This window comes from Felis catus, chromosome A1 (assembly GCF_018350175.1).
Source record: "Felis catus isolate Fca126 chromosome A1, F.catus_Fca126_mat1.0, whole genome shotgun sequence".
NCBI lineage: Eukaryota > Metazoa > Chordata > Mammalia > Carnivora > Felidae > Felis > Felis catus.
The window spans coordinates 193421262-193449153 of NC_058368.1; the positions used below are offsets into that span (position 1 = coordinate 193421262).

General features: G+C 40.1%; 1 protein-coding gene and 1 long non-coding RNA gene across 4 annotated transcripts in view; one reads left to right on the forward strand and one right to left on the reverse strand.

Annotated features, from left to right (window-relative positions):
- GRIA1 (glutamate ionotropic receptor AMPA type subunit 1) overlaps nucleotides 1-27892 on the reverse strand; it is a 306263-nt gene that overhangs the window by 189031 nt on the left and 89340 nt on the right. The window lies entirely within an intron of this gene.
- Nucleotides 1-27892, forward strand: part of LOC123379842 — a 116136-nt gene that overhangs the window by 72652 nt on the left and 15592 nt on the right. Inside the window, exon 4 of one of the 2 annotated variants that reach the window (XR_006584751.1) lies at nucleotides 8722-10166. The exons of the other annotated variant lie outside the window; for it this stretch is intronic. This is a non-coding gene — a long non-coding RNA (uncharacterized LOC123379842). Of the gene's footprint in view, nucleotides 1-8721; nucleotides 10167-27892 lie in introns of those variants that run through there. 2 annotated transcript variants of the gene reach the window in all.

Consider the following 27892-nt stretch of genomic DNA (forward strand, 5'->3'; position numbering starts at 1 on the left):
TGTAAACTAAAGGCAAGAGAGAAGGAAACAAAGTAAAACAAAGTCAAAACCAACCCTGGAAAGAGTCTTAGATAAAGTACAAGAGCGAGCAAGTTATGTCAGTAATATAAAAAGTAACATCACTACAAGTCCTACAGACATGAAAAAGAGGATATTATGAGCAAATTTATGACAACATATTTGAAAATACAGATGAAATGGACAAATTCCTAACATAGTATAAATTACCAAAATTGACACAAGAAGAGTAACATAATTGACTAGGGCCATAGCTATGAAAGACATTTAAAGCTTTACACAAAGAAAACTCTGGGCCCAGCTTACCTCTCTTCAGAGTTCTATTGAACACTTAAAGAATAATTAACACCCACCTGACACAAATGCTTTCAGGAAATAGGAAAAGGAAGCACTCCCTACTCTTCTGAGGTTAGTCTAACTTTGATATTGGATCGAACATGGACATGATATGAAAAGAAAATTACAGGTACTTCATTTCATAATCAAGATGAAAAATATTTTTTTTACTTTTATTTAAATTCTAGTTAGTTAACATACAGTATGATATTAGTTTCAGGTGTACAATATAGTGATTCAAAAATTCTATACATTACTTTGTGCTCATCATGAGAAATAATTCCCATCACCTATTTCACCCATCCCCCTGCCTATCTCCCCTCTGGTAACCATCAGTTTGTTCTCTATAATTAAGAGTCTGTTTCCTGGTTTGCCTCTCTCTCTTTTTTTTTCCCCATTGCTTGTTTGTTTTGTTTCTTAAATTCCACAGATGAGTGAAATCATATGGTATTTGTTTTTCTGACTGACTTATTTTGCTTAGCATAATATTCTGTAGTTCCATTCATGTTGTTGCAAATCCAGGTAAAAAATCTTAAAGAAAATATTAGTAAACAGGTTATAAGAGATAATATCATGACCAACGTGGCAAGGAAAAAATAATTCTGTCACTATTCACAGCTGACAGGACTATATTCATAGAAAACCAAAAAAACAGTACAGGAAAATATTAGAATTGCTCAATGAACAGAGCAAGGTCACTGGACATGAAATCAATATAAAATATCATTCTATTTCAATATGCCAGCAACAAATAATTATAGCATTTTTTTAAAAAGCTTATTTATTTATTCTGAGAGAGAGAGACAGGATGCAAACAGGGGAGGGAGAGGGACACAGAGAGGGAGAAAGAGAACATCAAGCAGACTCTACCATGTCAGCACGGAGCCCGATGTGGGGCTCGAACTCACAAACCATGAGATCATGACCTGAGCCAAAACCAAGAGTTGGACACTTAACTGACTGAGCCACCCAGGTGCCTCTAATCATAGTATTTCTAAAGATACTGTTTATAACATCAAAAAAATTAAATACTTAGAAAATAAATCTATCAAAAGATGTGCAAGGTTTCTATACTGAAAACTACAAAACATTACTGAAAGAAATATAAGATCTAAATAAATGGAGCAATATATTATGTTACTGGATTGAGAGACTTGATATTTAAATTCATCACTTCTCCCAAACTGATATGTAAGGTAAATGCCAACCCAATTAAATGTCACCCCTATAGATATTTTTTTCATAATTTAACATGTTGATTTTAAAATTTACATAAAAATGTAAAGGTCTAACAACAGATCCAAAACAATTTTGAAGAAGAAAAGGTGGATAGACTTGCTATCCCTTCTATCAAGATAGGTTAAATATAAGACCTAAGATACATAAACAGACCAATGGCATAGAAAAGAAAGACCAGAAACAGAACTACATGTACTTGGTCACGTGATTTATGACAAAGATGCCACTTAAGCTCAGTGGAGAAAGGATGAACTTTTCAATAAATGAGGCCATCAGTTGGATATCTATATGGAAAAATTGATTCTAGATCCCTATATCACACCATATGCAAAAATCAATTCCAGATGGAATGTTAATGTGAATGGGAAAACATAAAGCCGCCAGAAGGTAATACAGGAGAATATCTCCATGACCTCAGGGTAAGAAAAGTCTTCTTAAACAGAATATAAAACTATCCATAAAAGAAAAAAAAAAACTGGTATATTGGACTGCGTTAAAATGAACAATTTCTGTTCTTCACATCAGGAGATACTGTTAAGAGACTGAAAATATAAGCTAAATAAAGGAAGATATTTACAAGAGACACACTTGACCAAGAGTTCACATCTAGAACATCTCTAAATCAGTAAGAAAAGCACAGATGACCCAGTAGGAAAGTGGGCAAAAGGCATGAACTGTTACTACTTTCAAAAGCATATCAACACTTCAATAAACATATGAAATGAAGCTAAACCTCACAAATAATCGGGAGAAAAACAAATTAAAATCACAATGAGTTATCACTACACCCCCACCACAAGAGCTAAAATTAAAATAATTGACAATCCCAAGCATTTGAGAGAATTTGGAGCATTGAGAACTGTCACATACTGATGGTGGGAGTGTAAATTGGTACAGCCACTTTGGAAACTATTTGGCAGTATCTATCGAAACAGAACATTCTCATATCATTGCTAGGTTTACATCCAACAGAAATACGTGCACATGTGCACCAAGAGACATATACAAGAGTATTTATAGAGTCATTATTCAAAAGTGTAAAGAGCCCACATGTCCATCAACAGTAGAATTATGGATGAATTGTGACACATTCATACAATAGAATCCTATACAGAAATGAAAATGAGTAAAATATACCCATATGCAATATCATGGATGAATCCCATAAGTATAATACTGAGCAAAGGAAAACAGATACACATACACAACATTATACTTAATGACTCCCTTTATATAAATTTCAGAGAGTAGGCAAAATTAAACTGTGACATTTAGGAATGTGTGCTTAGGTGGAAAATCTAAAGGAAAACAAAGAGGTGATGAGTCAACAGAGAATCTCTTTGGTGGGACTATATATAGTGTTGAAAAGGGGTGAGAGAAAGCTCCCCGGGGGCTGGCAACATTAAATTTCTTGACCTGGGTGGTGGCTACTTGGAGTTAATTTGTGATAACTGAGCTATATAGTTTTGCTTTGAGTATGTATGTTAGACTTCATAATTTAAGAAAATAAAAAATGAGAGAGAAGCCAGAAACCTAGATTTTCAAATGAAATACCTAGATTTTATTTATTTTTAATGTGTATTTATTTTGAGAGACAGAGAAGGAGAGAATGTGTTTGCACAACCAGGGGAGTGGCAAAGAGAGAGAGAGGAAGAGAGAGAATCTCAAGCAGGTTCCATGCTGTCAGTGCAGAGCCCCACGTGGGGCTCTATTCCACAAACCATGAGATTATGACCTGAGTCGAAATCAAGAGTCCGACTGTGCTTAATCCACTGAGCCACCCAGGTGCCCCTGAAATACCTGGATTTTAAAAAGCTAGCAACTAATTTTTAAAAATTTAGAAACCTCGGTTAAGTGGCCAACTCTTGATTTCGGCTCAGGTTAAGATCTCACAATTCACAGATCAAGCCCTCCATTGGGCTCTGCACTGATAGCACGGGGCCTGCTTGGAATTCTCTCTCTCTCTCTCTCTCTCTCTCTCTCTCTCTGCCCCTCCCCCTCTCTCATGCATGCTCTCTCTCTTTCAAAATAAATAAACTTTAATAAATACATAAATACATAAAAATTTAGAAACCTTTGGGGGCGCCTGGGTGGCGCAGTCGGTTAAGCGTCCGACTTCAGCCAGGTCACGATCTCGCGGTCCGTGAGTTCGAGCCCCGCGTCGGGCTCTGGGCTGATGGCTCAGAGCCTGGAGCCTGTTTCCCATTCTGTGTCTCCCTCTCTCTCTGCCCCTCCCCCGTTCATGCTCTGTCTCTCTCTGTCCCAAAAATAAAAATAAAACGTTGAAAAAAAAAATTTAGAAACCTTTGTGGGGCACACACATTTCATCTGTGAGCTGCCATTCTGTAACTTCTGAAGGTAACTCTCCTCTGCTTGATTAGGAAGTCATGAACACTGAGCTTGATTTTATTCTAGTGTAACAGCTTGAGAAAGTTCAAGGCCACCAAGTTAATTTGCACATAGAGAACTAAAACTATGCCAAAGTAACACATCAAATTCTATTTCTCAAACCCCTTTCTTTTGTTCTCTCTCTCTCCCTTTCTCTCTCTCTCACTGTTAGCAACTCCCTGAAAAAGGACTCATTCTGAGGCTTCCTGGAGATTATAAACCATGACAAAAAATATATTAATAGCATTACTGTTTATCGAGAGCTTACTATATATCTAACTCTGTACTAAACTCTCTGCATACCAGTTAAATGTTCCTATGACTCAAGAATTATTGGATCTCTCTTACAGATGGGAAAGTTGAGGCTCAAGAACACAGCTAGCCAGTGGCAAATGGCATATACTGGATTCTTGGTTAGGTAGGCCTGTCGGTTGCTAACCATCACACCATGCTTTCAAGGCCAACAGTCCTGATGTAAGATATATGGACACCCTTCCAGGACGTCCTAGAACTTGTAAAGCAGATCTGTAGGTATTTACATATTCAATATGAAAATGGGCTCCAGCTTCTTAGGCCCTCATTACTTTGAACACTCCATAAAGACAGGTAATTGTGATAATCTATTGATCCTCCCAGTTTCCCTGAGACCCATGGCATAAGCTCAGTATGATTAAACAAAGCCCAGACCGATATCCAATATGGCTCCCCAGCCTGAATACAAAGAACACAGAGAGACAGAAAGAAAAGGAATTATAGCCATCAAGGACTGAAAAGCCATGACTGCTATGTGACCAAAGAAAATACTGGGCAAATAGTGAATGTTCAAGAAATTCAGAAAATTAAAGCACTTTAGCCTTGGAAAATACCACTAGAGAGGATCTGGTCCCACTGCTCCATCATTGATAATGGGAATTGAAGTCCAGGGCAGTATGAAATACAGTGAAAGTGGGAAGAGTCTTACTCCACACATGACCACTTACTAGCGATGATGGTTTTTCTGTCTGTCAAGTGGGAATGTTAGAACAGACGTTGTTTAAAAGGAATTTAGGCTTTGTAGTCTTTTCTTTAAAATAAATCTTGACTGCAATCCCAATACAAAGCAGATGATAATGGAGGGCATGGTCAGATAGAGGGGAGGAGAGGGCAAATTTGTCTCTTTGTTCCTCCTTCCCCCAGAGCATTCCAGAGGCAGCTCCTGTACACAGTAGGTTCACAATGAATATTTGAAGAGTAAACTGTGAGTTCTTTGTTCCTGTAGAGCATAATTTAAAACAGTGGGGAGGAGGGTGCTCTAAGGTTTCTTCCAACCTGAAAAATTACAGTCATCTCAGGGACTTGCCTGTGACTCTCCTGTGAACAAGGGTTTGAGCTGAGTGGCAAACCAGCTCTCCCACCTGGCATTCCAGAGTCCTAGGATGTGCTGTTGGACCCCTTGGCTGTGTACTCTTTACTTATAAGTTCTTTTGTTGAAGCCCTAGCTCTCTGGGGTTAGAGAAACGTTTGAAGAAATGTTTTCTGCTGTCCTCTCATTTTAAAAAAAAAAAACTCTGATCTGATTTTCATCTTTGCCTTAGACACATACCATGATAACAAAAAACATATACACAAGTAAATGAAACTTAATCCCAAGTCCTTCATGTCACAGTGAAAGGTCAGGAACCAAAGAGACTTCATCTTTAGCAGTGAAATTATGAAATAGCCAGCCTAGAAGATATATAAAAGTCATTTTAGTATAGTATCACTGTGAAAAGCACGGACTTCAGTGCACTTTTCTGAAAATAAAAAGTTAAATAAGAGTGTGGACAGGCTTGGTTCAAGTCTTAACTCCACGACTTATTAGCTATAGAATCTTTGGCAAGATTCCAAACTCTGTGGGTAGAAAGATTCTAAACTCATTGGGCTTCTGGTTTCTTGTTCATAAAATGTGGATCAGGACACCTGGGTGGCTCAGTCGGTTGAGTGTCCAACTCTTGGTTTTGGCTCAGGTCATGATCTCAGTTTGTGGGATCCCACAGTTCAGAGGCTGCTTGGGATTCTCTCTTTCCTTCTCTCTGCCCTTCCCCACTTATGCTCTCTCTCTTCTCTCTCTCTCTCTCTCTCTCTCTCTCTCTCTCTCAAAAATAAGTAAATAAAATAGGGATAACAGCAACCCTTAACCTCACAGAGATATAGCAGAGAAAGCATGTAAAGTGTTAAATACAGAGCCTAGCACCCAGGTCATGCTCATTGTTAGCTATTATCATCATTCTGAACACCACTGATAAATTCTCTTGTGACAAATTCCCTGCCAAATCGTCCTTTGCTTGAAAACTTCCAGTAGTGGCAAACTCACTACCTCAAGGGGAATCAGCTTTACCCTCAAGTATTTGATCAGATTAGACTTGTACTTTCCTTATAACACAAGAATGTCCCTGAAGACCAAGATGAGGATGTTCCAGGTGGGATTAAAGGTTTTGATGCAACTCTGACAGTCAAGGCTACTGTTACATTTGAAATAAACAGAAGGCGTCACCTTCCTGGTCTGGAAGATTCAGGTTGGCAATCTGTGCAAAGTTTACCTTAACCCAAATTCATAGGCTGCCAGACATAGGGAAACTCTGAAATAAAGTTTTAGCAGCAACGTTTCAAGGTGGCAGACACCTATCTGCCTTCTTTCCTGGTTTCCTCCATCCCCTAGCCAGACAAGGAACAGACAGGTACTTATCTTTGGTCCCATCAGGATGTTCATTTTTCAGTCCAAACTCTGAGACCATCATTTTCTATGAATTCATTCCCCTTGGGGAAATGGTTTGAAATTCTCCATGCCTTCTTTGAGGAACATGGTGAGAAACCTGGTAGACACATGACGTTCTTTCCTAATGAAATTCTGGATTGGAAAGCGTCTCTCTTTTCCTCCTATTTGAAAGCCATTCTCTACAATCTCCAGATTTCCATTACCAAACGGGAGGAGATGGCTTACACTATAAACCACCTGTGACCAGTCCTGTTGGGCATCCAAGGCACTCAGTACCTCTGCCTACCTAATCTAGCCAACTTCATCTCCCTGCACACTCTTTGGTCAAATTGATAATTTTCCTCATTTTCCCCTGGGACTCCACATGTCCCAGGACTCTGACCATAGCTATTTCTCCTCTCCTTTAACTTACTTTAAAGTCGTACTTTCTCTTGACCTTTACTTATGATCTTGACCCTTTCTGACCACCCAAAATCTATCTCCATATTATATAACCAATCAATTTAGATATCTGAATTGGAGGCAAACTCATTGGCAGGCTTGTACTATTTTCAAACAATTTCATGAGTATTATCCACCTACAAGATTACAGTATTTAGGATAAGTATTGTGACCTACACTTCTTTCATGCTTTCTAAAGAATCTAGTCTAGTAGAGGCTCAATAAATTTTTCTGGACAGAATAATCTAGTTGAGGTGATAAAAAGTATTAAGCTAGAATTAGCAATGGACTTTAGGTCAGCTTTTGGCTGAAGGAAGGAAATTATATAAAGTCAGTAGCCCCACATTGGTGAACCCTGATTAAACTTATACTGTTTAATGCCAGTCACCATGGTTTGACCTTCACTTAATTTTGTTAAAGTACCATAGGACAGATAGGCACCTCTGTATGCTCTTTGGTGGACCACATCATGAACTCAGGAGTGTAATAGATATTTACTGAAAGAAGGGAAGGGGGGAAGAAATCTTGAGAAGGAAATGCAAATCCAAATGCACTTAAGGGAGGCTGATAAATACCAATAAAAATCTATTCTCCTCTGGACTGCCTTAGAACCTCAGCAATGCCCTCAGTTCTGTAGCTTGGCATTCAAAGTTCTCCCTATTCTGAACATTAACCGTTTTCAGTCTTGTCTATCAAACTTTTGCACCTATGTTCCTACAAATGGATGTTATTCTCTCTTTAGATCCCTGCTGTTTTCTTGCTTATTTATTATTTCTTTCCTCTAAGATGCACTAGACATGACCCACAATTTGAACCTCAGTTATCTCCTCTCTGATACTACCCAAATTCAGTGAAATGTATCAGCCCCAATAGCCTGTGCTATTTTATCCCTGGATCCTCCCCCACATTGCTTGACTATACCTCTTCACCAAGCCTTAGCATTTTTGGTTGCATATGTATTATTTGTGGTTGATTATCTACATGCCAGTCTCAAGAGCTTCTTCTAGATGATGACATGAAGGCAGGAGTGGTCTTTTATCCATTTTGATATTTTGTATGGCACTTAGAAGTAGTGAAATTTGCTCAATAATAGCTAGTAATAGTGTTAACATTTAAAGACTATTTCTATGGGCAAGGCACCATGTATTAGCTCCCTGAATACTCACAGTGATCCTCTGCAGCAAGAACTTCTATTACTGCTTTTTTCAGATGGAGAACGTGAGACTTAGAGACTTTAAGTGACTTGTCTGAAGCCACATGCCTGTGAAATGGAGGGACCAAAATACAGACCCCTGGCACTTTGACTACAGTCTGAGTTCTTGAAAAAGATTTGGTGACCCCCCACAGGCAACCATCCTGGGGAGAACAGACTCTCAAAAACTGCAAAAGGGGGTGCAGGATCCATGACACAGACCTCCAGAGATCCTGACTCTTGAAAGTCTCAATAACGAATTCATAGTCAGGTAGTCCCCAAACGTACTAAGTGTTAAAACATACAAAGGAAAAGAGGGAAAGTGAGTTCTAAGGACCAAATTTCTATTGACCAAAGCTTCCCTTTAAAACAGGGCTTAAGGCTCTGCTGAGCTGAAAATTTCAAAACCATCACTCTCCCGCTGAGTGAACCCTTCAAAGGACCTTAAAGAAGCGTTCCTGCTGGTGTTTGCTTGCTCTCTCTGCTCCCTTCCTAGCAGAGAGCCAAGTGTGCAGAATGCCTGGGGAGGCCATGGGGCCAGGCAGGCTCAGAATGTTCACTGTGTCAGGTGAGGAGAGATCTGTGTCCACTTCTAGCCTTCACTGGCCTAAGTGATAGCTAAGTAGTACCATTGCTGGCTTCCCTGAATAGGACCAGGTTTGGAAGTCATGTGTGGTTTTTATTAAACACCCTGTTAAACTGGCAAAGAACAGTGACGTGGAATGCTCTTTTCCTGGGAAGAAAGGAAGACAAAGCCTTGGTAGCCTCTCTTGGTCTTTGAGGCTGTCACATCAAATTTTACTTGAGAAGGGAAAGCAAGGGCACAAAAGACCTAAAAAGCCACAAGCCATGTTTTCAGGGTCTCTATCTCTCCTATCTCCCATTCTATCCAAGGTTTCCCAAACAGAAACACCCAGAATAATGAACAGAGAACGCTGGATTTGGAGTCAGGAGTCCTGGGTCCTAGACCCACCTCTCCCATTTGCAACTTGCATAACATACTGCAAATCAGAGGTCTTCCTTTGCCCATGTGCAAAATGGAGCTATAGGTAATATCTTTTGTAATTGCCTCTCTCACAGTGGCAACTGTGGGGATCCATGAGCCAATGTGTGAAGGGGTTTTGGCAGCTCAAAACCACGATGGAAAAATAGAGAATTATTGTTTGCTGGATTCTGTCATGCACATTTTGGACAGAAAGAGAAAAACAAAAATAAAGAGGCTATGGGATATTCTTCTTAAAGGAAAGATGATTTTAGAATGCTTTTAATTTGACAATTTGTGAACATGTTCAAATTGAATAGATTCAAACTTGTTATATTCTGTGTGCTTAAAAGACTCCCCACCTCCCCTTTCCTTCTGTCTAAATTGTTTTCAGTCTCTTCTGGGACATCATGATTGATACATCCAAACTGATCACTCAGTCTCTGAGATCTGTCATTCTCAAACTGTGAAAATGACACAAGCTTGGTACTATGTAAAGTGTTGACCTATTTTCTCATTGTTTTGTATATGTTTATTTTCCTAATAAGATTATAGGTCCTGAGGCAGCCTTATGCATCTGTAACCCATCATGGAACATGACACTAGACATTTGGAAATGATTTAATACATATTTAAAATTAATAAGTTAACCAAATAGTATTTACTGTTTAATCATATGTGCCTAGCATTTTGTTATATGGTAAGGAGCTCAAGAATATAATTATATTCTCTAAATCATATTTCACTTTTAAATACAGGTTTAAAATTACAAAGCATTTCTCAATTTGAGCAACAAAATCAATGAGGTAGTATTGGATTATAACCCAAAGTATAAAATAAATATCCATAAAACCATATTGATATCAATGAATGATTAAATGGGTAAATAAATGGGGAAGAATATTCAAATCTCCTAGGCAAAATTCCAAATAGTTTATGTAGCTTCTCTGCCTTGAAAGAAATGGAGCATAATGCTCTACTCCTAAATGTGGGCTGGACATACCTATCTTTCCAAAGGATTAGCCAACCAAATATTTAGTGTTAGCTAATAATAATATACCATTATTGGTTGATTCGTTTTGACAAATGTGACATATTACTGCAAGATTTAATTACAGAAGGAAAAAAAACTAGATATGGGGTACACAGGAACTCTGAACTATCTCTAAGAACTTTCTGTAAATCTAAAATTGCAATAAAATGTTGATTTAGCATATGCTCTATGTGCCTATCTACGCACATCAGATTGAAAATACATGCTTGTCTTTTCCGTCTCTCCCCAACCTCACAAAGATCACAGCAAAGGAACAAAATAGGTATGAACCAACAGAACAAAGGGAAACTGAGAAAAGGCAAGAGTAGACAAAGGAAGTAAGACGTTTAAAAGATGGACAGTGATTGAATGAAAGGCAACTGACTTAGCAAGTTAAAGAAAGCAGCTTACCTCTCTGCAGAGGATGTGGATAGAGTCAATGAGAAGCAAGCCAGTCATACCTCAGATCACCAGAAAGGTCTAGAAATTTGAAGCACTCTATACTCTGAGGACTAGAATATGGAAAATGGGTAGAAGGCTCCAGAACCTCTCACCCAGCCAGATGGCCAGATGATGCCCTCCTTTTCCACCAAGCAGAGACCTGGAGGCTGACAGTGAAGAAGATGAAGTGGAGAGGCTCCAGACTGGGGTCACTAGGTATAACTGAGGGTGCAGGCCACCAACTGGCCATCTTCCTCCTTGCATGTAGAGCATCTTATTGACTTTTTGGGACTTAAAAAATCAGATAGTCAAAGGGCTCTACATATGCGGCAGGGGTAGAAACTAAAATTAGCAAACAGAACAAAATAGATTACAGGGAACAGGCACAATCCAGGGGCCAAAATAACACTTTAAAAACTATGCTCTTATTAAAGAGATAAGCATGAATTGGATGCTGCAATAAAGGAATGACAAATGTATAAGAAAGAGCTCTTGGAAGTTAATATAATAGATTAATTAATAAAAATGCTAAAATATAAAGTTGAAGGTATCACCCAGTAAATAGCTTCAAGTCAAACAAATAAACTCTTGGAAGTCCAACATACAGCCACTAGGAAACAAAAGTAAGAAAGCGAAGAGAAAATGAAGGGAAGAATATTATCAACTAAATTACCTTGAAAATACAAAACTGAAGGAGGTGAGTTTTCAAACAGAAAAAGCTGACCAAGTGCCCAGCATCTTGAATGACCATGAATAAAAAAGCTTCATACCATAGCCCATCATTTTAAACTACTAGAGCTTTAGAGACAAAGAAAAGATCATAACAGCTTCTGGAATGGGAGAAGGGGAGCAAATCACATATAAAGAAGAAGCACTCAGAATGGCACTGGCCTTTCTTCAGCCACAGTGGAAAACAGAACATAATGGAACACCACCTGAAAAATTTTGAATGAAAATTATTTCCCAGCTTGAATCTCACCCCCAATCAGTGTAGTTTGAAGGTGGAATAAGAACCCTTTCAGATACACAAGATCTAAAAATTTACCTCCTTGTATTCTTTCTCGGGAAGCTACTGGAGGATTCAGTCCACCGAAATGAGAGGGCAAACAGAGAATGAAATATGTAGAAAAGGAGGGCCAATGTGCTGGAGAATGTGAAGGTCAGTCCCAAGAAGACAGGTCCCCTGAAATTCCCACACAAGCGAGGCCAGGCTGAAGCAAAAAGGATGGGGTCCAAGAGGGAGACCTCTGGGGGAAAACATTGTAACAGAAATGCATGATTGTAACTGAGAGCAGTTCCACGGTTTGCTCAGAAAGCTTGGGTCTGAGTCAATGATAAAATGCAAAGAACAAAATAAACAAAACAAACAAAACAGCGCAAACAAAGCAGGAAACAAAAAGTTTCAGAGTACACTATTTAGCTCAGTTGTAAAGGTATTTATCTAGTCATTATAGGGTAAACACTGGGTATTGGTTTAACAAAAATATGATGGTGGGAATATGGCAACAGTGTGAGTGGCGATGAATGGGTATGAGCCCAATCCTCATCTGTCGTGGTGAGGAGTCAGCAAATAATGTCTAAACTTGGAAAATCAGGAAAAGGCAATATAAGAGATATGAAGGTAAAAATATCAGGAGAAGTAGCTGAAAAAGTTTAAAGTGATTCCCCATGAGCGCTTGAATCTGGGACAGAAAGGGAGAGGGGAAGGAAGTATTGAGTCTTGTTTTATTACTTGGAATAACACTTGGTTTTGTATGTCTTATGCATATAATGTGTGTATATGTGTGTGTGCACTGCATATGAATTAGGCGTTATTTCAGGAGAGAAAGAAATTGAAAATGTTCTTATCCTACCAACCAGTTGTTCACCATTTTAAAGAGGAGGAAACTGAGGGTGTTAAAATGTAAAGTAGCATGCTCAGAATCACAAAAAGAGACACAGTGGCACAGCTGAGACTAGACTCAGGTCTCCAGACACAAAAGCTCGTGCTTGCCCACAGGAGATGGAGAAGACGAGGTTGCAGAACAATCTGTGCTGTCAGGCCCCTGGGCAGGGATTCAGTGGACTCTAGAGTCATCTGCTGGTTTCACAGACACTCTTTGACCTTTACCACCTTCTATGAGTTCTGAAAAACAACAGGCCGTGGCCTGGACAGCTCATGGAGTACAGCTTCTTGCTGTGAAAGAGCCATTTCCTAAAATCATCTTTCATTAGCCCTTTATGTGTCAGTGCCAGACTCCTCCCCACCCCTTCTGGGTGCCACATCCTTTGACATTATAACTGGGCAAGAAAAACTAAGGTGGGATGAAAGAATAAAGCCCTAGATGTTTTTACCTTTTTAAACTAGTCATCTGCTTTCTATTTCCTCAGACTAAAAGGGATAGCCCATTTCTTTTTCTGACTGATGGAGTTAAAGCATTTTTTTCCCAATGTACTTTCTGTCTTGCAAGATACATCCTGGTTTGGGCTTTTGCTTTCAAGTTGCAATCACAAAAGATTGTTCTACTTTCTTAGTTCAGACTTAATAATCTGGCCTACTTTCTGCCCTATGTGGGATTCTTGTTGGAGGTACTTGCCTTTATGTAGTCCCGGGTTCTTTACACACCTTCCTTCCTTGCTTCCTCAAATAACAGTACACTTTTCAAACTCATCCTCCTCCTACCTAGATCATCATTCCTTCCTTTCTTCCTTCATTCCAGCACATGTCTATTGAATATATTTTCTGTGTGTGTGCTAGACACTAAGCGTGGCTTTAGGAATTCAGCAGTGCACCAGACAGATCCCATCTCTATCCTCCTGCAGCTCCTAGTTGAGTGAAAATAGCATACACAAGGTAAATAATTATTGCATTTGTGTGACTTAGTGTTGTGCAGGGAATCTAGGTACTATGAGAACCTGTCAATGAGGATCCAATCTAATTGGGATGGTGGGTGTCCGTCAGGGCCGTTGTGGGATACTCATTGTACTACCCGATGCTACCGATGGCGTTGAGTGACCAGTTGGTGCTCAGCATACATTGGCCATTTCCTTAGTGAATGTCCTTAGAATGGTATTGAAATGTTATAAGTGGTCTACAAATTAAACTCATTATTATTATTCCCTAAAGAAAGGCAATAAAGAAGCCAGAAAAAAATTCCTGATACAAAGTAGGCTTAAATTGGATGGGGGGGGGGGCAGTTATAGGAAAGATCCTACATAGACAAGGAAGGGCTAGCTGACTTCTCTACTTACTCCTTTGCCCTCTTCAAATTCATTCTGGAAAACAATTTCAAATTGTATATATCTGCTTAATAGTTTCTGAATAACTAGGACTGGGTCAGAATGTAAGTAAATCTTTTGACACTGGGTACAACAGCTATAAAATAGCAACCCACATTTACAGTGCTTGCAAATAACACAATACCCCATTCAAAGGTACAACACTTATACCTTTTCACACTCTTACAAATTCTTCTCAGCTTTGAAAGGGTAAGAAAAAACCCCCAGAAAAACGGTGTCCTTCTAACAAGTACTGTATATACCCTAAATGGGAACAAACATTTATAGACACAGGAAGCTGAAAATAAAGAAAAACTAGAAAATACAGCTTGGCTGCTTATACAATAACTTGGTATAGATAATAGCTTTGAAGAGGTGAAATAAGTAGGCTTTTGACAAAAAAAATTTTTTTTCTAGAGAATATGGGTATAAAGTTAATTTCTTTATAATTAGTACCTTTTCTGTTGAGCTTTTATTGGAAAGTTAGGGAAGTAGTCCAGCAGCAAAGGGAACTCCAAAGCACTGAAGAAGAGATACACACATACACTGAAACACACACATACACACATACTCACATATCTCAAGAGTGTGTTGAGGGTGATTATTTTAGGAGTTCATCACTGATATTTTCAAGACTTCGTAAGACTTTCTCAATCATGACTTCTCCATTGCATTCAACCTTGAGGTTTTCACTCTTTAGAACCTCAGTTTACTCTTATCTGGAAAGTGGTGGTTTCCATATTTGCAATTTTCCACACTTTTAACCCCTTCCTTTATGTTTTGTGGACTTGATATAATAAAACTTGGGTATAATGCAACACTTTCTTGGAGGCTTACACTATCACTTACTACTGAAGTTTTCTCAAACTCACATAAGTAATGGAACACCTCTGAAAGAAACTTTTATTCTGGATTCCCAATGTTGACAAGTTATTTCTATCATAATGATACTTAGAAATGGGGCGCCTGGGTGGCTCAGTCGGTTAAGCGGCCGACTTCGGCTCAGGTCATGATCTCACGGTCCGTGAGTTCGAGCCCCGCGTCGGGCTCTGTGCTGACAGGTCAGAGTCTGGAGCCTATTTCAGATTCTGTGTCTCCCTCTCTCTGACCCTCCCCTGTTCATGCTCTGTCTCTCCCTGTCTCAAAAATAAATAAAAATGTTAAAAAAAATTAAAAAAAGAGAAATGTACAAACATTGTACCAGGGATCAACTCTATGCTTATAGTTCTCCTTTAACTATAAAACTCAAGAAAATTTACAAATGAGATACAAACATAATTATATGACCAACACATTTTGAATTACCAATATTAATTTAAGGTAAAAAACTGTGGCATCTGCTGGCCCCAAAACACCATTTGTGACACCAATATAACACTGTTGTCACAGAGATCCTGTGAATTCTCCAGGCCTATGCTACTGTGTACCATGCGAAGATAACCTTCTCTCACCAGTGTTTGCCCTCTTCTTCCACATAGTGCATCATGATGTCAGTTACCCCTTGCTCAGCATTATTTTACCATACATCGTTCTGTTCTAATGTGATAGAAAATGCAGATGCCAACAAGGGCCCCGAATCTGTGGCAGTCCTCAGTTATGAAATGATCATTCCAAAATATGCTTCCTTTTTATGATGATCAAAACAAAAATACCAAATTAAACAAACAGGCAAACATCACACATTAGAGTCCTCAAGTCCTTGAGAAAAGGTCGCTGAGTGGCCAACTTCAGGCTGAGAAGCTGCTAATGTGCTCATTTACAATTATGTTTATGTCTAATGCTATACATTTGGCAAAGCAAATATGTGAACTATTTTATCTAGTTTTTAAAGTAAAAATTCTTCAAAATATCCTTAATTAAAATGAAAAGTATCCAGTAGGGGCTTTAAAAAGTACAAATTAATTCACATTTGAAGAGGTATACAAATCCCTTTGGGCACACCCACTAGAATGATCCGGAGTGTTGTACCTCACAAAATAGATGTTTTTCCTCTTTTCTTCCTGGAGGGATTGTATGTAATACTTTAAATTTCTATACCATCTTTCCCCCAGGCAGTACAAAGTACTTGATAAACTTCATATTAATGATGTTAACATACTCCTGAGACTAAATAGATGGTAGGAAACATGTTCCCCAGCTTATAAATAAATGAACAAGCTCAAAGAGAGGGACAGAATTTTATTTCCCAGATACTTTGATCAGCTTCTTTCTTTTCCCCCCACTTAAAACACTATAAAATTTTACACTCTTTTCTTTCTCCTCTTTATTTGTTTATTCACTCACCCAAGGAATCTGTATTAAGAGCAATGTTTCATGTATTATATTAGTTAGTTGTTTTCAGGGTAGTAAAACCAATACAAGGCATATTACCTGATCTTGAAAAGCTAATAATCACCAAAGGACCCAGTAATTCCACTACTGGGTATTTACCCAAAGAAAACAAAAACACTAATTTGAAAAGATATATGCACCTCTATGTTTACTGCAACATTATTTACAATAGCCAAGGTATGGAAGTAACCTAACTGTTCATCCATAGGTGAAAGGATAAAGAAAATGTAGTGTATACACACACACACACACACACACATACACACACACGCGCGCGCGCGCACAAGCATACCTAACACATACACTACACACACACACACACACACACACACACACACACACACAAACTGGAATATTACTCAGCCATAAAAAAGAATGCGATCTTGACATTTGCAACAACATGGATGGATGAATCTAGAGGGTATAATGCTAAGTGAAGCAAGTCAGAAAAAGACAAATACCATATGATTTCACATACACATGGAACTTAAGAAACAAAACAAATGAACAAAACAAAAAAGAGACAAACAAAAAACCAGACTCTTAAATACAGAGAACAAACTGGTGATTGCCAGAGGGGAGGTAAGTGGGGGGGGGGGTGACATAGGTGATGGGGTTTAAGAGTGCACTGATCATGAAGAGCCCTGATCAATGTACAGAAATGTTGAATCATTATACTGTACACCTGAAACTAATATTACACTGTATGTTATTTATACTCCTATTAAAAAAGACAGAAAAGCTAATAATTAGGATGAAAAGGAAAACATGCATGCAAAAAGCTAAAAGATGATTTTTTTAAGGAAATATTTCAGGGCAAATAAAAATCTGAAAATCTGGGAATTTAGATCAAGGGCCCACCCAGAAGGCCGGTGGTGGTAGAGGAAATGTTGGGACAGAGGAGGTAGAGACTAAGGAGACAGGTGACCAGAGGGCTGTGTATCTGGACAGATATGGAAGAAGCTGTTCTAGGCAAGAGCAGTAGCATATAACCTGGATGGGCGACATGAGATAAGCATGGGAGACAACGACTAGACCATATAGTCTAATAGGTTATTAGTAAATTAGTACTTTCTACATGCCATGGATCATGCTCAAGGCATTACATACTGATCTGACTTGACCCTTACACTTTGCTCCAATTTTAAAGGTTCAGAAACGTGGACTCGGCAAGATGAACTAATGTGTCCTGGGTCACAGAGGCAGAAAGTGGAAGAAATAAGAGTCACACTGGCTATTTGACTCCAGAGGCCCTTGCTCTCAAACATCACGTTAGATGATTTCCCAACAGTGGGAGGTGACAGCTACCAGCTATTCGCTGGTGCTGGATAACAGAAGTCTTTGATGACAGTGGGTTCAGGCTTAACACAGTAGGGAATGGAAAACAACTGATGATTTTTAGAGAAGGGAAGTAACAAGAAAAACGACAACAACAACACAAAAAATGGGACTTTAGAAAGAGAAATTGGGCAATGGCTGCCCAGGATGAGCTAGAGGAGGAGACTTCTTCAGGTACCTAGACATAGAGGTTAATACTGCTTCCCAGGGCTCAGACACAGCTTTGCCTTATTTCCCCAGCCTTTTCTCACACCACCCTCGGCCTTTGTTCTCCGTCCCCATCCAAACCAGTCCACTTTCCCTGTGCTGGTGGAAGTTATTCTCCCTTCCACCAAATATGTGTACACGTTCCAATTGGAAGAAATTAATTTTTCCTTCTACTCGTCCTTCAGATTTTTTATTCCAATGTAAGTTCACCTGAGAAGTCTTTCCTGGTGTTCCTGTTTATGTTAAATGCCCTGTTAGAGACCGTCACGGCACCGTGCCCCTTCTCCTTTGTAACCTCTGTCACCGTTAGAGTTACCCATTGTTCGTGTGATGGGTTTATTAACAGCTGTTTGCCTGCATTAGAGTACATGCTTCTTGAGGGTAAGAGCCAGGTCTGCTCTTGCCTATCACTGTATTCCCAGAGCCTATGTCATTGCCTATCACACAGCAGGACCTGGACCTTTGTTGAAGCGTGGGAGAACAAATAAATGAATAATCAATGCACATCCTGGATCAGGATGATAGCAGTGGGAGTGAAAAGGAAGGTAGGGACACAACAGTTGACTAAAGAATCCGGTGGGTGACTGGGGACTGGGCAAAGGAGATGCAGAAGCAGGGAAGGTCAGGGTTCAGGCAGGTTCAGTGATGGTTCTGTAGTTTCTCAAGCTTAGCTACCAGAAAAAAACAAACAGCCCACCATATTACCTTTTGTACTCACTGCCATCTTGGGTCAGTAGCCACCTGAAATTTTAATGTAAGAGCAAAGAATCAGAAGCCGAAATGGTGAGTAGTTTAGCTCAGAGCAAGGCAAGCCCTTAATCAGAGGATGTTACAAGAGCATCAGTGAGAAGTTAAGTCTCTGTGTGGAAGTGTGCCTCAAGTGGATTATCTGATTTTCTGTGCGCTAAAATATCCAGTCGACCCTCAACCCATCTTTAATAATGCTTCTGTGGTTTTCTTTACATTTGAGTGAAGCCCAGTTCCTCTTCCTGATCCAAGAGGATTTCACAGTATCAATTGTCTCATATGGGAAACAACTCAGCATGGCGGAAAAAGCTCTCTGATGATATCCTCCAAGGTCTTAATCAAATATTACCTTTGTCACATAGCCCTGCCTGACCACCAAGACACTCCCACGCCCAAAAAGCATTAAATCTCCTTTACTAACCCAGGTCCTTCAGTAGATACTATGTATATTATGCATAGTCATCTTATTTTTTCATGTTCAAACGTCTTTTCTATTCTAGACTGTGAGCTCTCTGAAAGTAAGGACCTCATCAGATTCATATAGCTTGGGATGTAGAGCAGAGGCTGTGGAGATAAATTGCCTGAGTTCAAACCCTGGCTCTCCCACGTATTGACGATACAAGCTTGGATGAGCGACTTAATCTCTCTCTGCATTTTAGTTTCCTTAGCTGGCACATGAGGATAACGGTAGTACCTACCTAACAGATTTACTGTGAAGGTTCTCACTCATTCATTCATAGTCCATTCAGCAGTTATTTATTAAATGGGTACCACATTCCTTGCCATCTTCTGGGCACTAGGAATATACTCATAAACAAAATGGAAAAAAGTTCCTTCTCTTTTGGAGCTTACATGGCACGGGAGCGGGAAAGAATTACAAGTAAATAAACACTATAATTTGAGACAGTAACAAGCTTGCCAGAGCTGACTTATACTGGCTCACAAGAGACGACCATGTGTATCTTCCCACCTTTGTATTCAGTAGCATCGTGTTGATAGCTTGAATCACTGAGTCAGTTATAGTGGAAGTATTTACACTATGGAAACTGGCAAAGACTACCAACCAGCACCCCCCACCTCTGTCCCACTATATCCAGGTATTAAACATTTACCAGAACGTAACTGGTTAAGAAGACACTAAGGTTGATTAGAAGGTGTGGGGTAACTCAATGTCAAGGATTCTCTGAAAAAGTGAAGTTTGTGCTGAGACCTGAAAGATGAGTATCCAGAAGTGATAAAGGGAAGAGTAATATAGGCAGAGTGGACAGCTGGTTCAAAGGCCTGAAGGCATAATAAGCCTGGTTATGTTCCAGGAACAATAACAATGAAAGCCACTGAGGCTGGGGCATAGGGAATGAGGGGGAGAATGAAATGAGTTGAGGTCAGGAAGGTGGGTCAGAGCAAGGCCACACACAGCCTTATAGACAAAGCACTTGCATTTATTCCAAGAGCTGTGGGAAGCTGTTGGTGGGTTTTCAGCAGGAGAGACTATTTAAAGGACTTTGCATGTACCTAACACCTAGGAAGTGCTCAATAAATGGTAGCTATTCCTGTTAATACTTACCTTGGTGTCCCTAGAAGCTCGCCCATTGTCTGACACATAGGAAGGATCCAGTTAAGGGTTACTGAGTGATACATAAATGTATGGTCACAAAGAAGCCCCTTTTCCTCTCTGAGCCTCAGTTGCCTCATCAAAAAAATAAGTAACTTGTAAAAGATGGTTCCAAGGTCCCTCTGTTCCCTGAGCTCTCCCACTGTATTACCATGGACTGGTTTTGTTAACCCAAGCTGGCAAAGGTTTCCACAGCTGTGGTAGAGCCAATATTCTCAAACAAATATGCAATACCACTCTGGAGTCATCTCATTCCAGAACATGACATTCTTGCCCTGTACAACAGCATAAAACATAACAGACTTCATATTTCTGTTCTCATATTAGGGGAAGTGGGGAAGGAGAAAGAGAAAAAAAATAGGCACTCTCTAACGAGGCCATAAATATTGATGTCTTCCTCAGCCCCCCCCCCCCCAGAGTTCTATCATTTTGGCAACTGGCTGATTAATAATAGATTAAACACTTTAGATTTGCTTACTCTGAGATCCATGACTTTAGATGCATGTGCTGTGAAGGAATGGGTTGAGACGGGGCTCTGTGGATCACACAGACTTCCAGCACAAAAATACAGTGGGAGGGGACACAAATTGGGCATGACAACCAATATTTCCATGGAGTAATATCTCAAATGTAAAGCTTGGGCTGTATTTCCAAAAGTTAACTTCTTCACCCAAGAACCCACCCCCATGATAACCCAAGTGAGAGGATTGTGTTAGCACACACCATAGGGTAGTGTGCCGAGTAAGTGAACGTTGAGGAAGGAAGTCTTTCTACACCCCATCCAAATACCAGTCAGTGGCCACACCTGGGAGAAAACTGGGATGCATGTCCATGACTGCTGAGGTAGACCAACTTGCCTTAAAATCTTATCCTCTGGAACCGAGACAGGTGATGGGACCAAAAGACCCACTCCTGCTCCTCTAGATGCCAACCGGCAAGTAAGTGGCCCTAGAAAGACATGAATAGCTGGAGATGCCCACTTAAATGTTGGTCTTTGTAGGTCAGTGAGAGGACCAGCAGGTCTGGGCATGAAGAGGGAGTTTGGCATAGTGGGCAAGATGTTGGGGGGAATCGTGATATCTGGCTTCCTAGTCTGACTCTATCGCTGAGTCTCTGTGTGACCCTGGACTCCTTCCTTCCCTGGGCCTCAGTTTCCCATCTGTTCAGTGAAGGGATAGATAAGGGCAGTATTTCTCAATGAGAATCACCAATGGAACTTTTAAAGGATGCAGATTCTTACACTCTTTGTCATGGGTTGAATTGTGTCCCCTTAAAACATATGTTCATGTCCCAACACCCAGTACCTCAGAAAGTGGAAACAGGGTTATTACAGATGTAATTAGGATGAGGTTATACTGGAGTAGGGTGAACCTTAGTCCAAAATGAGTGGTGTCCTAATTATTAAATAGAAGAGAAGATGCACAGAAGACACACAAAGGGAAAACAGCATGTGATGCCTGGAACAGAGATCGAAGTATGGAAGCTGTAAGCTAATTACCAAAGGCAACGACCAGAAGGTGGGAAACAGCAAGGAAGGATTCTTACCTATAGTTTTTAAAGGAAGCATGGCTGTACTGACACTTTGATTTCAGACTTCTGGCCTCCAGAACTGTGAGATATTAAATGTTTGTTGTTTTAAGCCACCGTGTTTGTGGTACTTAGTTACAGTAGCCCTAGGAAATGAACACACCTTGCTTAGAAGCTTAGCAGTTAAAAAAAGTCAGGGTAAGGGCCTGGAAATGCAAATTTATAAAAAGCTCCCTAGAAAAATCTGGTGCACACTATGGCTTACACACAGTGAATTAAGTAAGTCCCTTTCCAAGTCTGGAATTCTCTGATTCAGGTGGAAATCTGACTTCAGCTTCTGGCACTGGAGATATATCATGGAAAGCATAAACTTAGGAAAGAGATGCATTGGGAGTACAAAGGGGTGCCTTCCTTACATTCTGTGGCAGAAAAATGGAGTCGTGCTGATGGTGGGAAACGAGACAGTTCCTCAAGGTGGCTCATCCTCTCTCTCGGATCACTTCATATCCCAAAACATAAACTGCTTAAAAGTAAAAGTTAACAGGAACTACTGAAAGGTCAAAAATCCCTTTGAGGTCCTTTTAATAAGAGTTATAAACTTTGTCGCCAGAAATATGCCCACACTTTCACAGAGCTCCAGACACCCTCATCTCCATCTACTGACTTCCCAGGAATCCACGAACACACACCAAGAACCCCTGGATGCTATAACTTGACAAAGGCCTAGCTGGGCACAGAGCTGCTAACCTAAAACCTTCAGAGGGAAACCAGGAAGGCCACTGTGGGTACCCTTCTCTGGCTCTGCCTTCTCCATCTGCCCAAGAAATATTTACTGGGCATCTACTCTCTGCTACCTCACTTTTGTTCTTATGTCTGGATTATATTCTAAACATCGTGGGAAGCCATGAGAGAATTTTCAAACAGCAGAATGAGGTGATCGGATCTACATTTTAAGAAGCAGCGGTAACTTTCTAAGGTTTTCCGATGTGGACTTTATAGAAGGAAATAGCCTCCTGTCCTTCTACCATTGCTGTCAATGTGGACAGAATGTCAGTGTAACTAAACGCAGTACTGTACTACTGTGACAAGTGATGATATCTCACAGATGTGCAGAGGGAGAGTAGGAAGCTGTCTGTGTGCTAAACTTGGAACTGAGCTGGTACCTAAGCTTCCGGGTTCCCTGTGAAATGCATAAACTACCTTTGTTATTTCTAAAGGGTTATCTGTTGAAACATCTTTAGGCAAAACCTGTCATAAATGTCTCTCCAAACTCATGCTCCATCTCGGTCGCCGCCCTATTAGAATGTTGACACGTGCAACATCAAAGTCAGAGACGTCCCGCTGAGCAGCATTGCAGCCAAGGTACCAGAAAGCTGCTCTGAATACAGATAACAGCAGGAACCTAGGTGCTGGAGGCTGGCTCTCACCCCCTTCATTCTCCTCTCCCTGAATCCAAATTTCAGCTTCTAATGAGATGTTGCAGCCTGAGCTAGCTTCTCCGTGGCTGACCCCGCAGAAACTGGCACCAGAGTGTAATATTAATGAGATGGGCATCAGGCATCTGAGGAGGTTACAAAATAAAAGTGTATTCTCGTCCATTATCCCATTGGAACCTCACGTCCGTTCCAGGGGGTGGATGAGGTGGGTATTTGTAGCCATTTTACCAACAGAGAAGTTAGGCTCCAGAGCAGGTCCTTGACCGAGGTCAAAAGGCTCACACCTGGGCCCCAGATTCTCATTCATGTACATCCCAGTAAACTTCAGCTGCCTCTGAGCTACATCACTTTTTCAGCTCCAATTTGGACAAGTTACTGTGTATAGCTGCCAAGGTGTACAGAAGGTCAGTGAAACTAGCAATCTCAATAAAGATGGCTATATGGACCAACATATCTGCATTTGAGGACTGGATGTGTGAGCTCAGTTATGTAACCTCCTTCTGTTTCAGTTAACTCCCCTGCAAAATATGGAATCAATAGTTTCAACTCTATTCAGTGGTTTCTGGGTGTAGGTGAGACAAAACCTCTTACACCACTAAACTACCACTTATGATATGATAATGATGATGACAGAAGCAAGAACTGGCATTTAATGTGTACTAACCATATGCTGGGTCCCATGCTTACTCTATATGCGGGTTCATAGTGCGTCTTGCATGATTGCACCCTCAGTATACATCCGTTGTATTGGCTATTAAGCTTTCTAACACTGGAGATAATGTTCCAGGGCAGATAACAGAAAATGATCTGACTTTTTTTGTTACTGGAGGTAAAGGAAGGGGTATGAGAGAAGGAGGTGGCTCCAGGAAAATCACAGAGGATTTGTCTTATTTTTCCATATGGGGTACCCATATCTGGAACTTAGAAAACATAATGTATTCTATGGGTCAAAATGTAAGAGCCTTTTATATTACCAATACTTTAACATTAGAATCCAAATGGCCAAATATATCCAAAGAATGCTAAAGTTGGAAGGAATGCACAGATTCACCTTGCCCAAACCCCTAAGGGAGAGACAAGAGAAGCCTAAAGCAAATGCATGGTAGGCCCAAGGTCAGCCCCAAAGTCACAGAGACCTTTACATCCAATAAAGAAAACTCTCAATTAACTCAAGAGCTCTGTACCCAGCACTATTTTCCCTCTGTAAATGTATCTAGCTGAGGACTACCTTGATTTATTTTGTATCCTCTCCATTCACTGCAGCCCCCAGCTACTATGGGGTGGAAAGGCAGGGTGCCAGGAACTGCAGGGTAGTGGAAAGGACAGTTGCCCATGTGGGTTCTTCCTTGTAGCTCTGTTTCCCCATGTACAAAATGGGAGAGGGGTCTAGACTACATAGACCAAATGGTTTTTACAGTCTCAATATGCTTCAATGCTCAATATGCTCAATATGCTTCCTATTTATTTGATCCTGAAATTCAAGATCCCAGTCTTTTCTTCCCAAGGCCCCCATAGGAGCTGAGGGGTCTTGACACACTATGCTGGCACAGGACATGGGAGCTCTGTGACCTGGTTTCACCTCCTCCACCACTTACATTATGACCTTGAGGCAAATCACTTAAACATTTCATGGCTATCTCCCCAATTAGAACACTCCCACTCTACCTCTGTGTGCGAGTGTGAGCTCAATTAAAACAATAGATGGGGAAAAAGTGCTTTGAGAAAAGTAGCAAAGGTATATATATATATATATATATATATATATATATATATATATATATACACACACACACACACATGTGTATATATATCTATATGCATTACTAATCATTTGTTATCCTTATTATCATCACAATCAGTATTATTCTTCACAACTCCTTCGTAGGTTATGGGGGAGTCTATGACTAATGAGAACAAGCTTCTGTCTATTGTAGGAAGAGGGGTGAGAAGTGCACAGTTCTGGGCAGACAGGCTGACTTGACTCCTAGTCCTGCCCACCATTTTCTCCCCAGATATTTTTACTTTTTAGGGTTAAACAGCACGCTTGAATCTGGTTGATGTTGCTGGACCCAAAATAGAGAATAAGTTGGTACCATGGTGTAAAGAAACCAAACCCAAATTCTAAAAGAAATAGGAAAGAAATATAAAATATCTTTTACTGGAATGGGGTTTTCAAAGTCTTTTGTGGCCAATTACATTATCTGTTCCTTTGAGGGAGGCAGGGCTTTGGAGAAATGATGATTATTTATAGCATCGTACATGTGCATAACATTTAATAGTTTACAGAATATGTTTATACTGTTATCGTGCAATTCAATTCAAATAAGTATTTATCAAGCACTACTTGGAGAGACATATTATAAACATTGGACACCCAGTCTCTTGGAATGACCAGGAATTAGGAGTTTTATCACCATTTTCAGGAGAGGAAAGGGAGGCACAGAAAAGTTGAGTGACTGGGTCCAAGTCAAATTCTTAAAATGGCAATTAGATCACATGCCACTTGTATTTATAACTTTCCAGTGGCTTCTCATGCCCTTAAAATCCTAATTTCTTTCCAAGGCATGTTAGGCTCTGCCTGATCTGGTCCCTTCTCTCTCTTCCCATCTATCCTCTATCATTCTCTCCCTTGCTAAAAATGTTCCAGCTACCAGGTTGCCTCTCAGTTCCTCAAACTATACCACCAAGTTTTTTCCTACTTCAGGACGATTACACAAATCGTTACCTCTGAATAGAATATTTCCCCCCAATATTTTTTTGTAGAGCTAATTAATACCTTGTCAGCCTTTAAGATTGGGCTTGAATATTACCATCTGGGACAGGGTCTTCTCTGATCACCCTATTTAAGCAATACCCTATTTAAGCAATACCCTATTTAAGCAATACCCTCATGTTATCTTCTCTCCATATGCTGCCTTTTACTTTAGAGAATTTATGTCTTACATTTATTGCATGTATTTAGTCATTTTTGTCTGTGTGGTTTTTGTTTGTCCATCTAACCCCATTAGAAATGAGGTCAGGTGCCTTGACCCTCTTATTCACTGCTGTATCCCAAAGACTGGCAGAACCTGCTACAAAGTAGGAACTCAGTCTATAATGAATAAATGCATGAATAAATGAATTTTATAAACTTTAGACCCAGGTCTTGAACCAAGGTCTTCTGCCTTGTGGTTTTCTGGTCCTTCTCTTGTTTCTACATCATCTCCCTGCAACCCAAGCATTGATATTCTCAACTCTGTGCCTTGGAATGGAAATGGGCAAGAATTCTATTTTTCTCAAATAAGGGAGAAACTATCACACAGAAGGTGAGAGGGGACAGTTTTGGTGGTTGAGGACCTTGCTTCATGGGAAGTTTATTAGAATTCTTATATCACAAAATTACAGCACAGAGGCTTAGTGCGCATCCCCATGTGACAGACTGTAGGGTAGCCCAAAGGTAAGAAACTGAAGGGCATACCGGCTTTCTGTGTCCTGGGATGTCCATTGAGGTTGGGATTATCACTGCGATAAAATGATTAAATAATATGGCAGATACTCAGAGAAGCTATCAACTCACTCAATTCCTGTCTCTCCCATTCATCCATCCATCCAGCCATCCAGCCAGCCAGCCAGCCAGCCAGCCAAAGCTTACTATGTATCAGGCAACGTGGCCAACTATAAGTGACATCTCTATAACTCAGACAACCTAAATTAGTACATGGGTTTTCCATGAAGGCCAAAGGTGACAACATAAATGAAACCCTTTACAGACTGTAAACTCCAAAACATAGAGAAGGGATTATGATTATTAGTGGTATAATTTAGCAAGTGAAAAGCAAAGGTGGAAGGGAACATGATATAATTAAAAGCTAATCAGTCTGTTCATTTGGAGGATTATCTAGATATAGACTTTACTTTTTTAACAATTAATGTATATCAACAAAAATTTCAGTGAATGGGAAGAAAAGAAGTTTCTGTGATGTGTTTTGTTTCAATAAATAGTTTCCACTCCTCCCCAGAGGAACGACTCAGGAGACAGAAAACGCTGTTGAATGGAGGTGGCAAGGACTGGAATATTTAAAGCAGAAGCACAGAGCCCAAGCAGGGCATCAGAATAGTCAGAAACTCTGGATGTTTGCCCAGGCTATTGCCCCTATTTTTCATTCCCTCTCTCCCCTTTCTGGCCTCCCCTCCCAGTAGTAAGTCTCCAACCTGTTGTTTAAGGCTCAGCTTCTTCCTCATGTCTCCAGGGAAGTACTTTCTAATCTCCTCAGGATACTTGCATTTCTTCCTCTTCTCTTTAAATTCTTATAATGTGTATAAACCAAAACCTATAAATTGATAATTAATTCCATGCCTCTTAGATTGTGTGTGTGTGTGTGTGTGTGTGTGTGTGTGTGCGCGCGCACGCATGTGTAGGGGGTTCATTTAGTCCAAGTTAATGCAACTTAGCAGATACTGTCATCATCATCCCTGTCTTAAAGATGGGAAAACTGAGGCTTGCAGAATTTAAGTGGAGTATCAAGGACAGGTGACCAGCAGGTGATAGAAGCAGGATTAGAAACCAGGCCTTGAGACTCCTAGTCCAGTTATCTTTATAGCACAACTCCCCATGTCTGAATCAATATGTTGACCTGATTTGAACTGGGCACA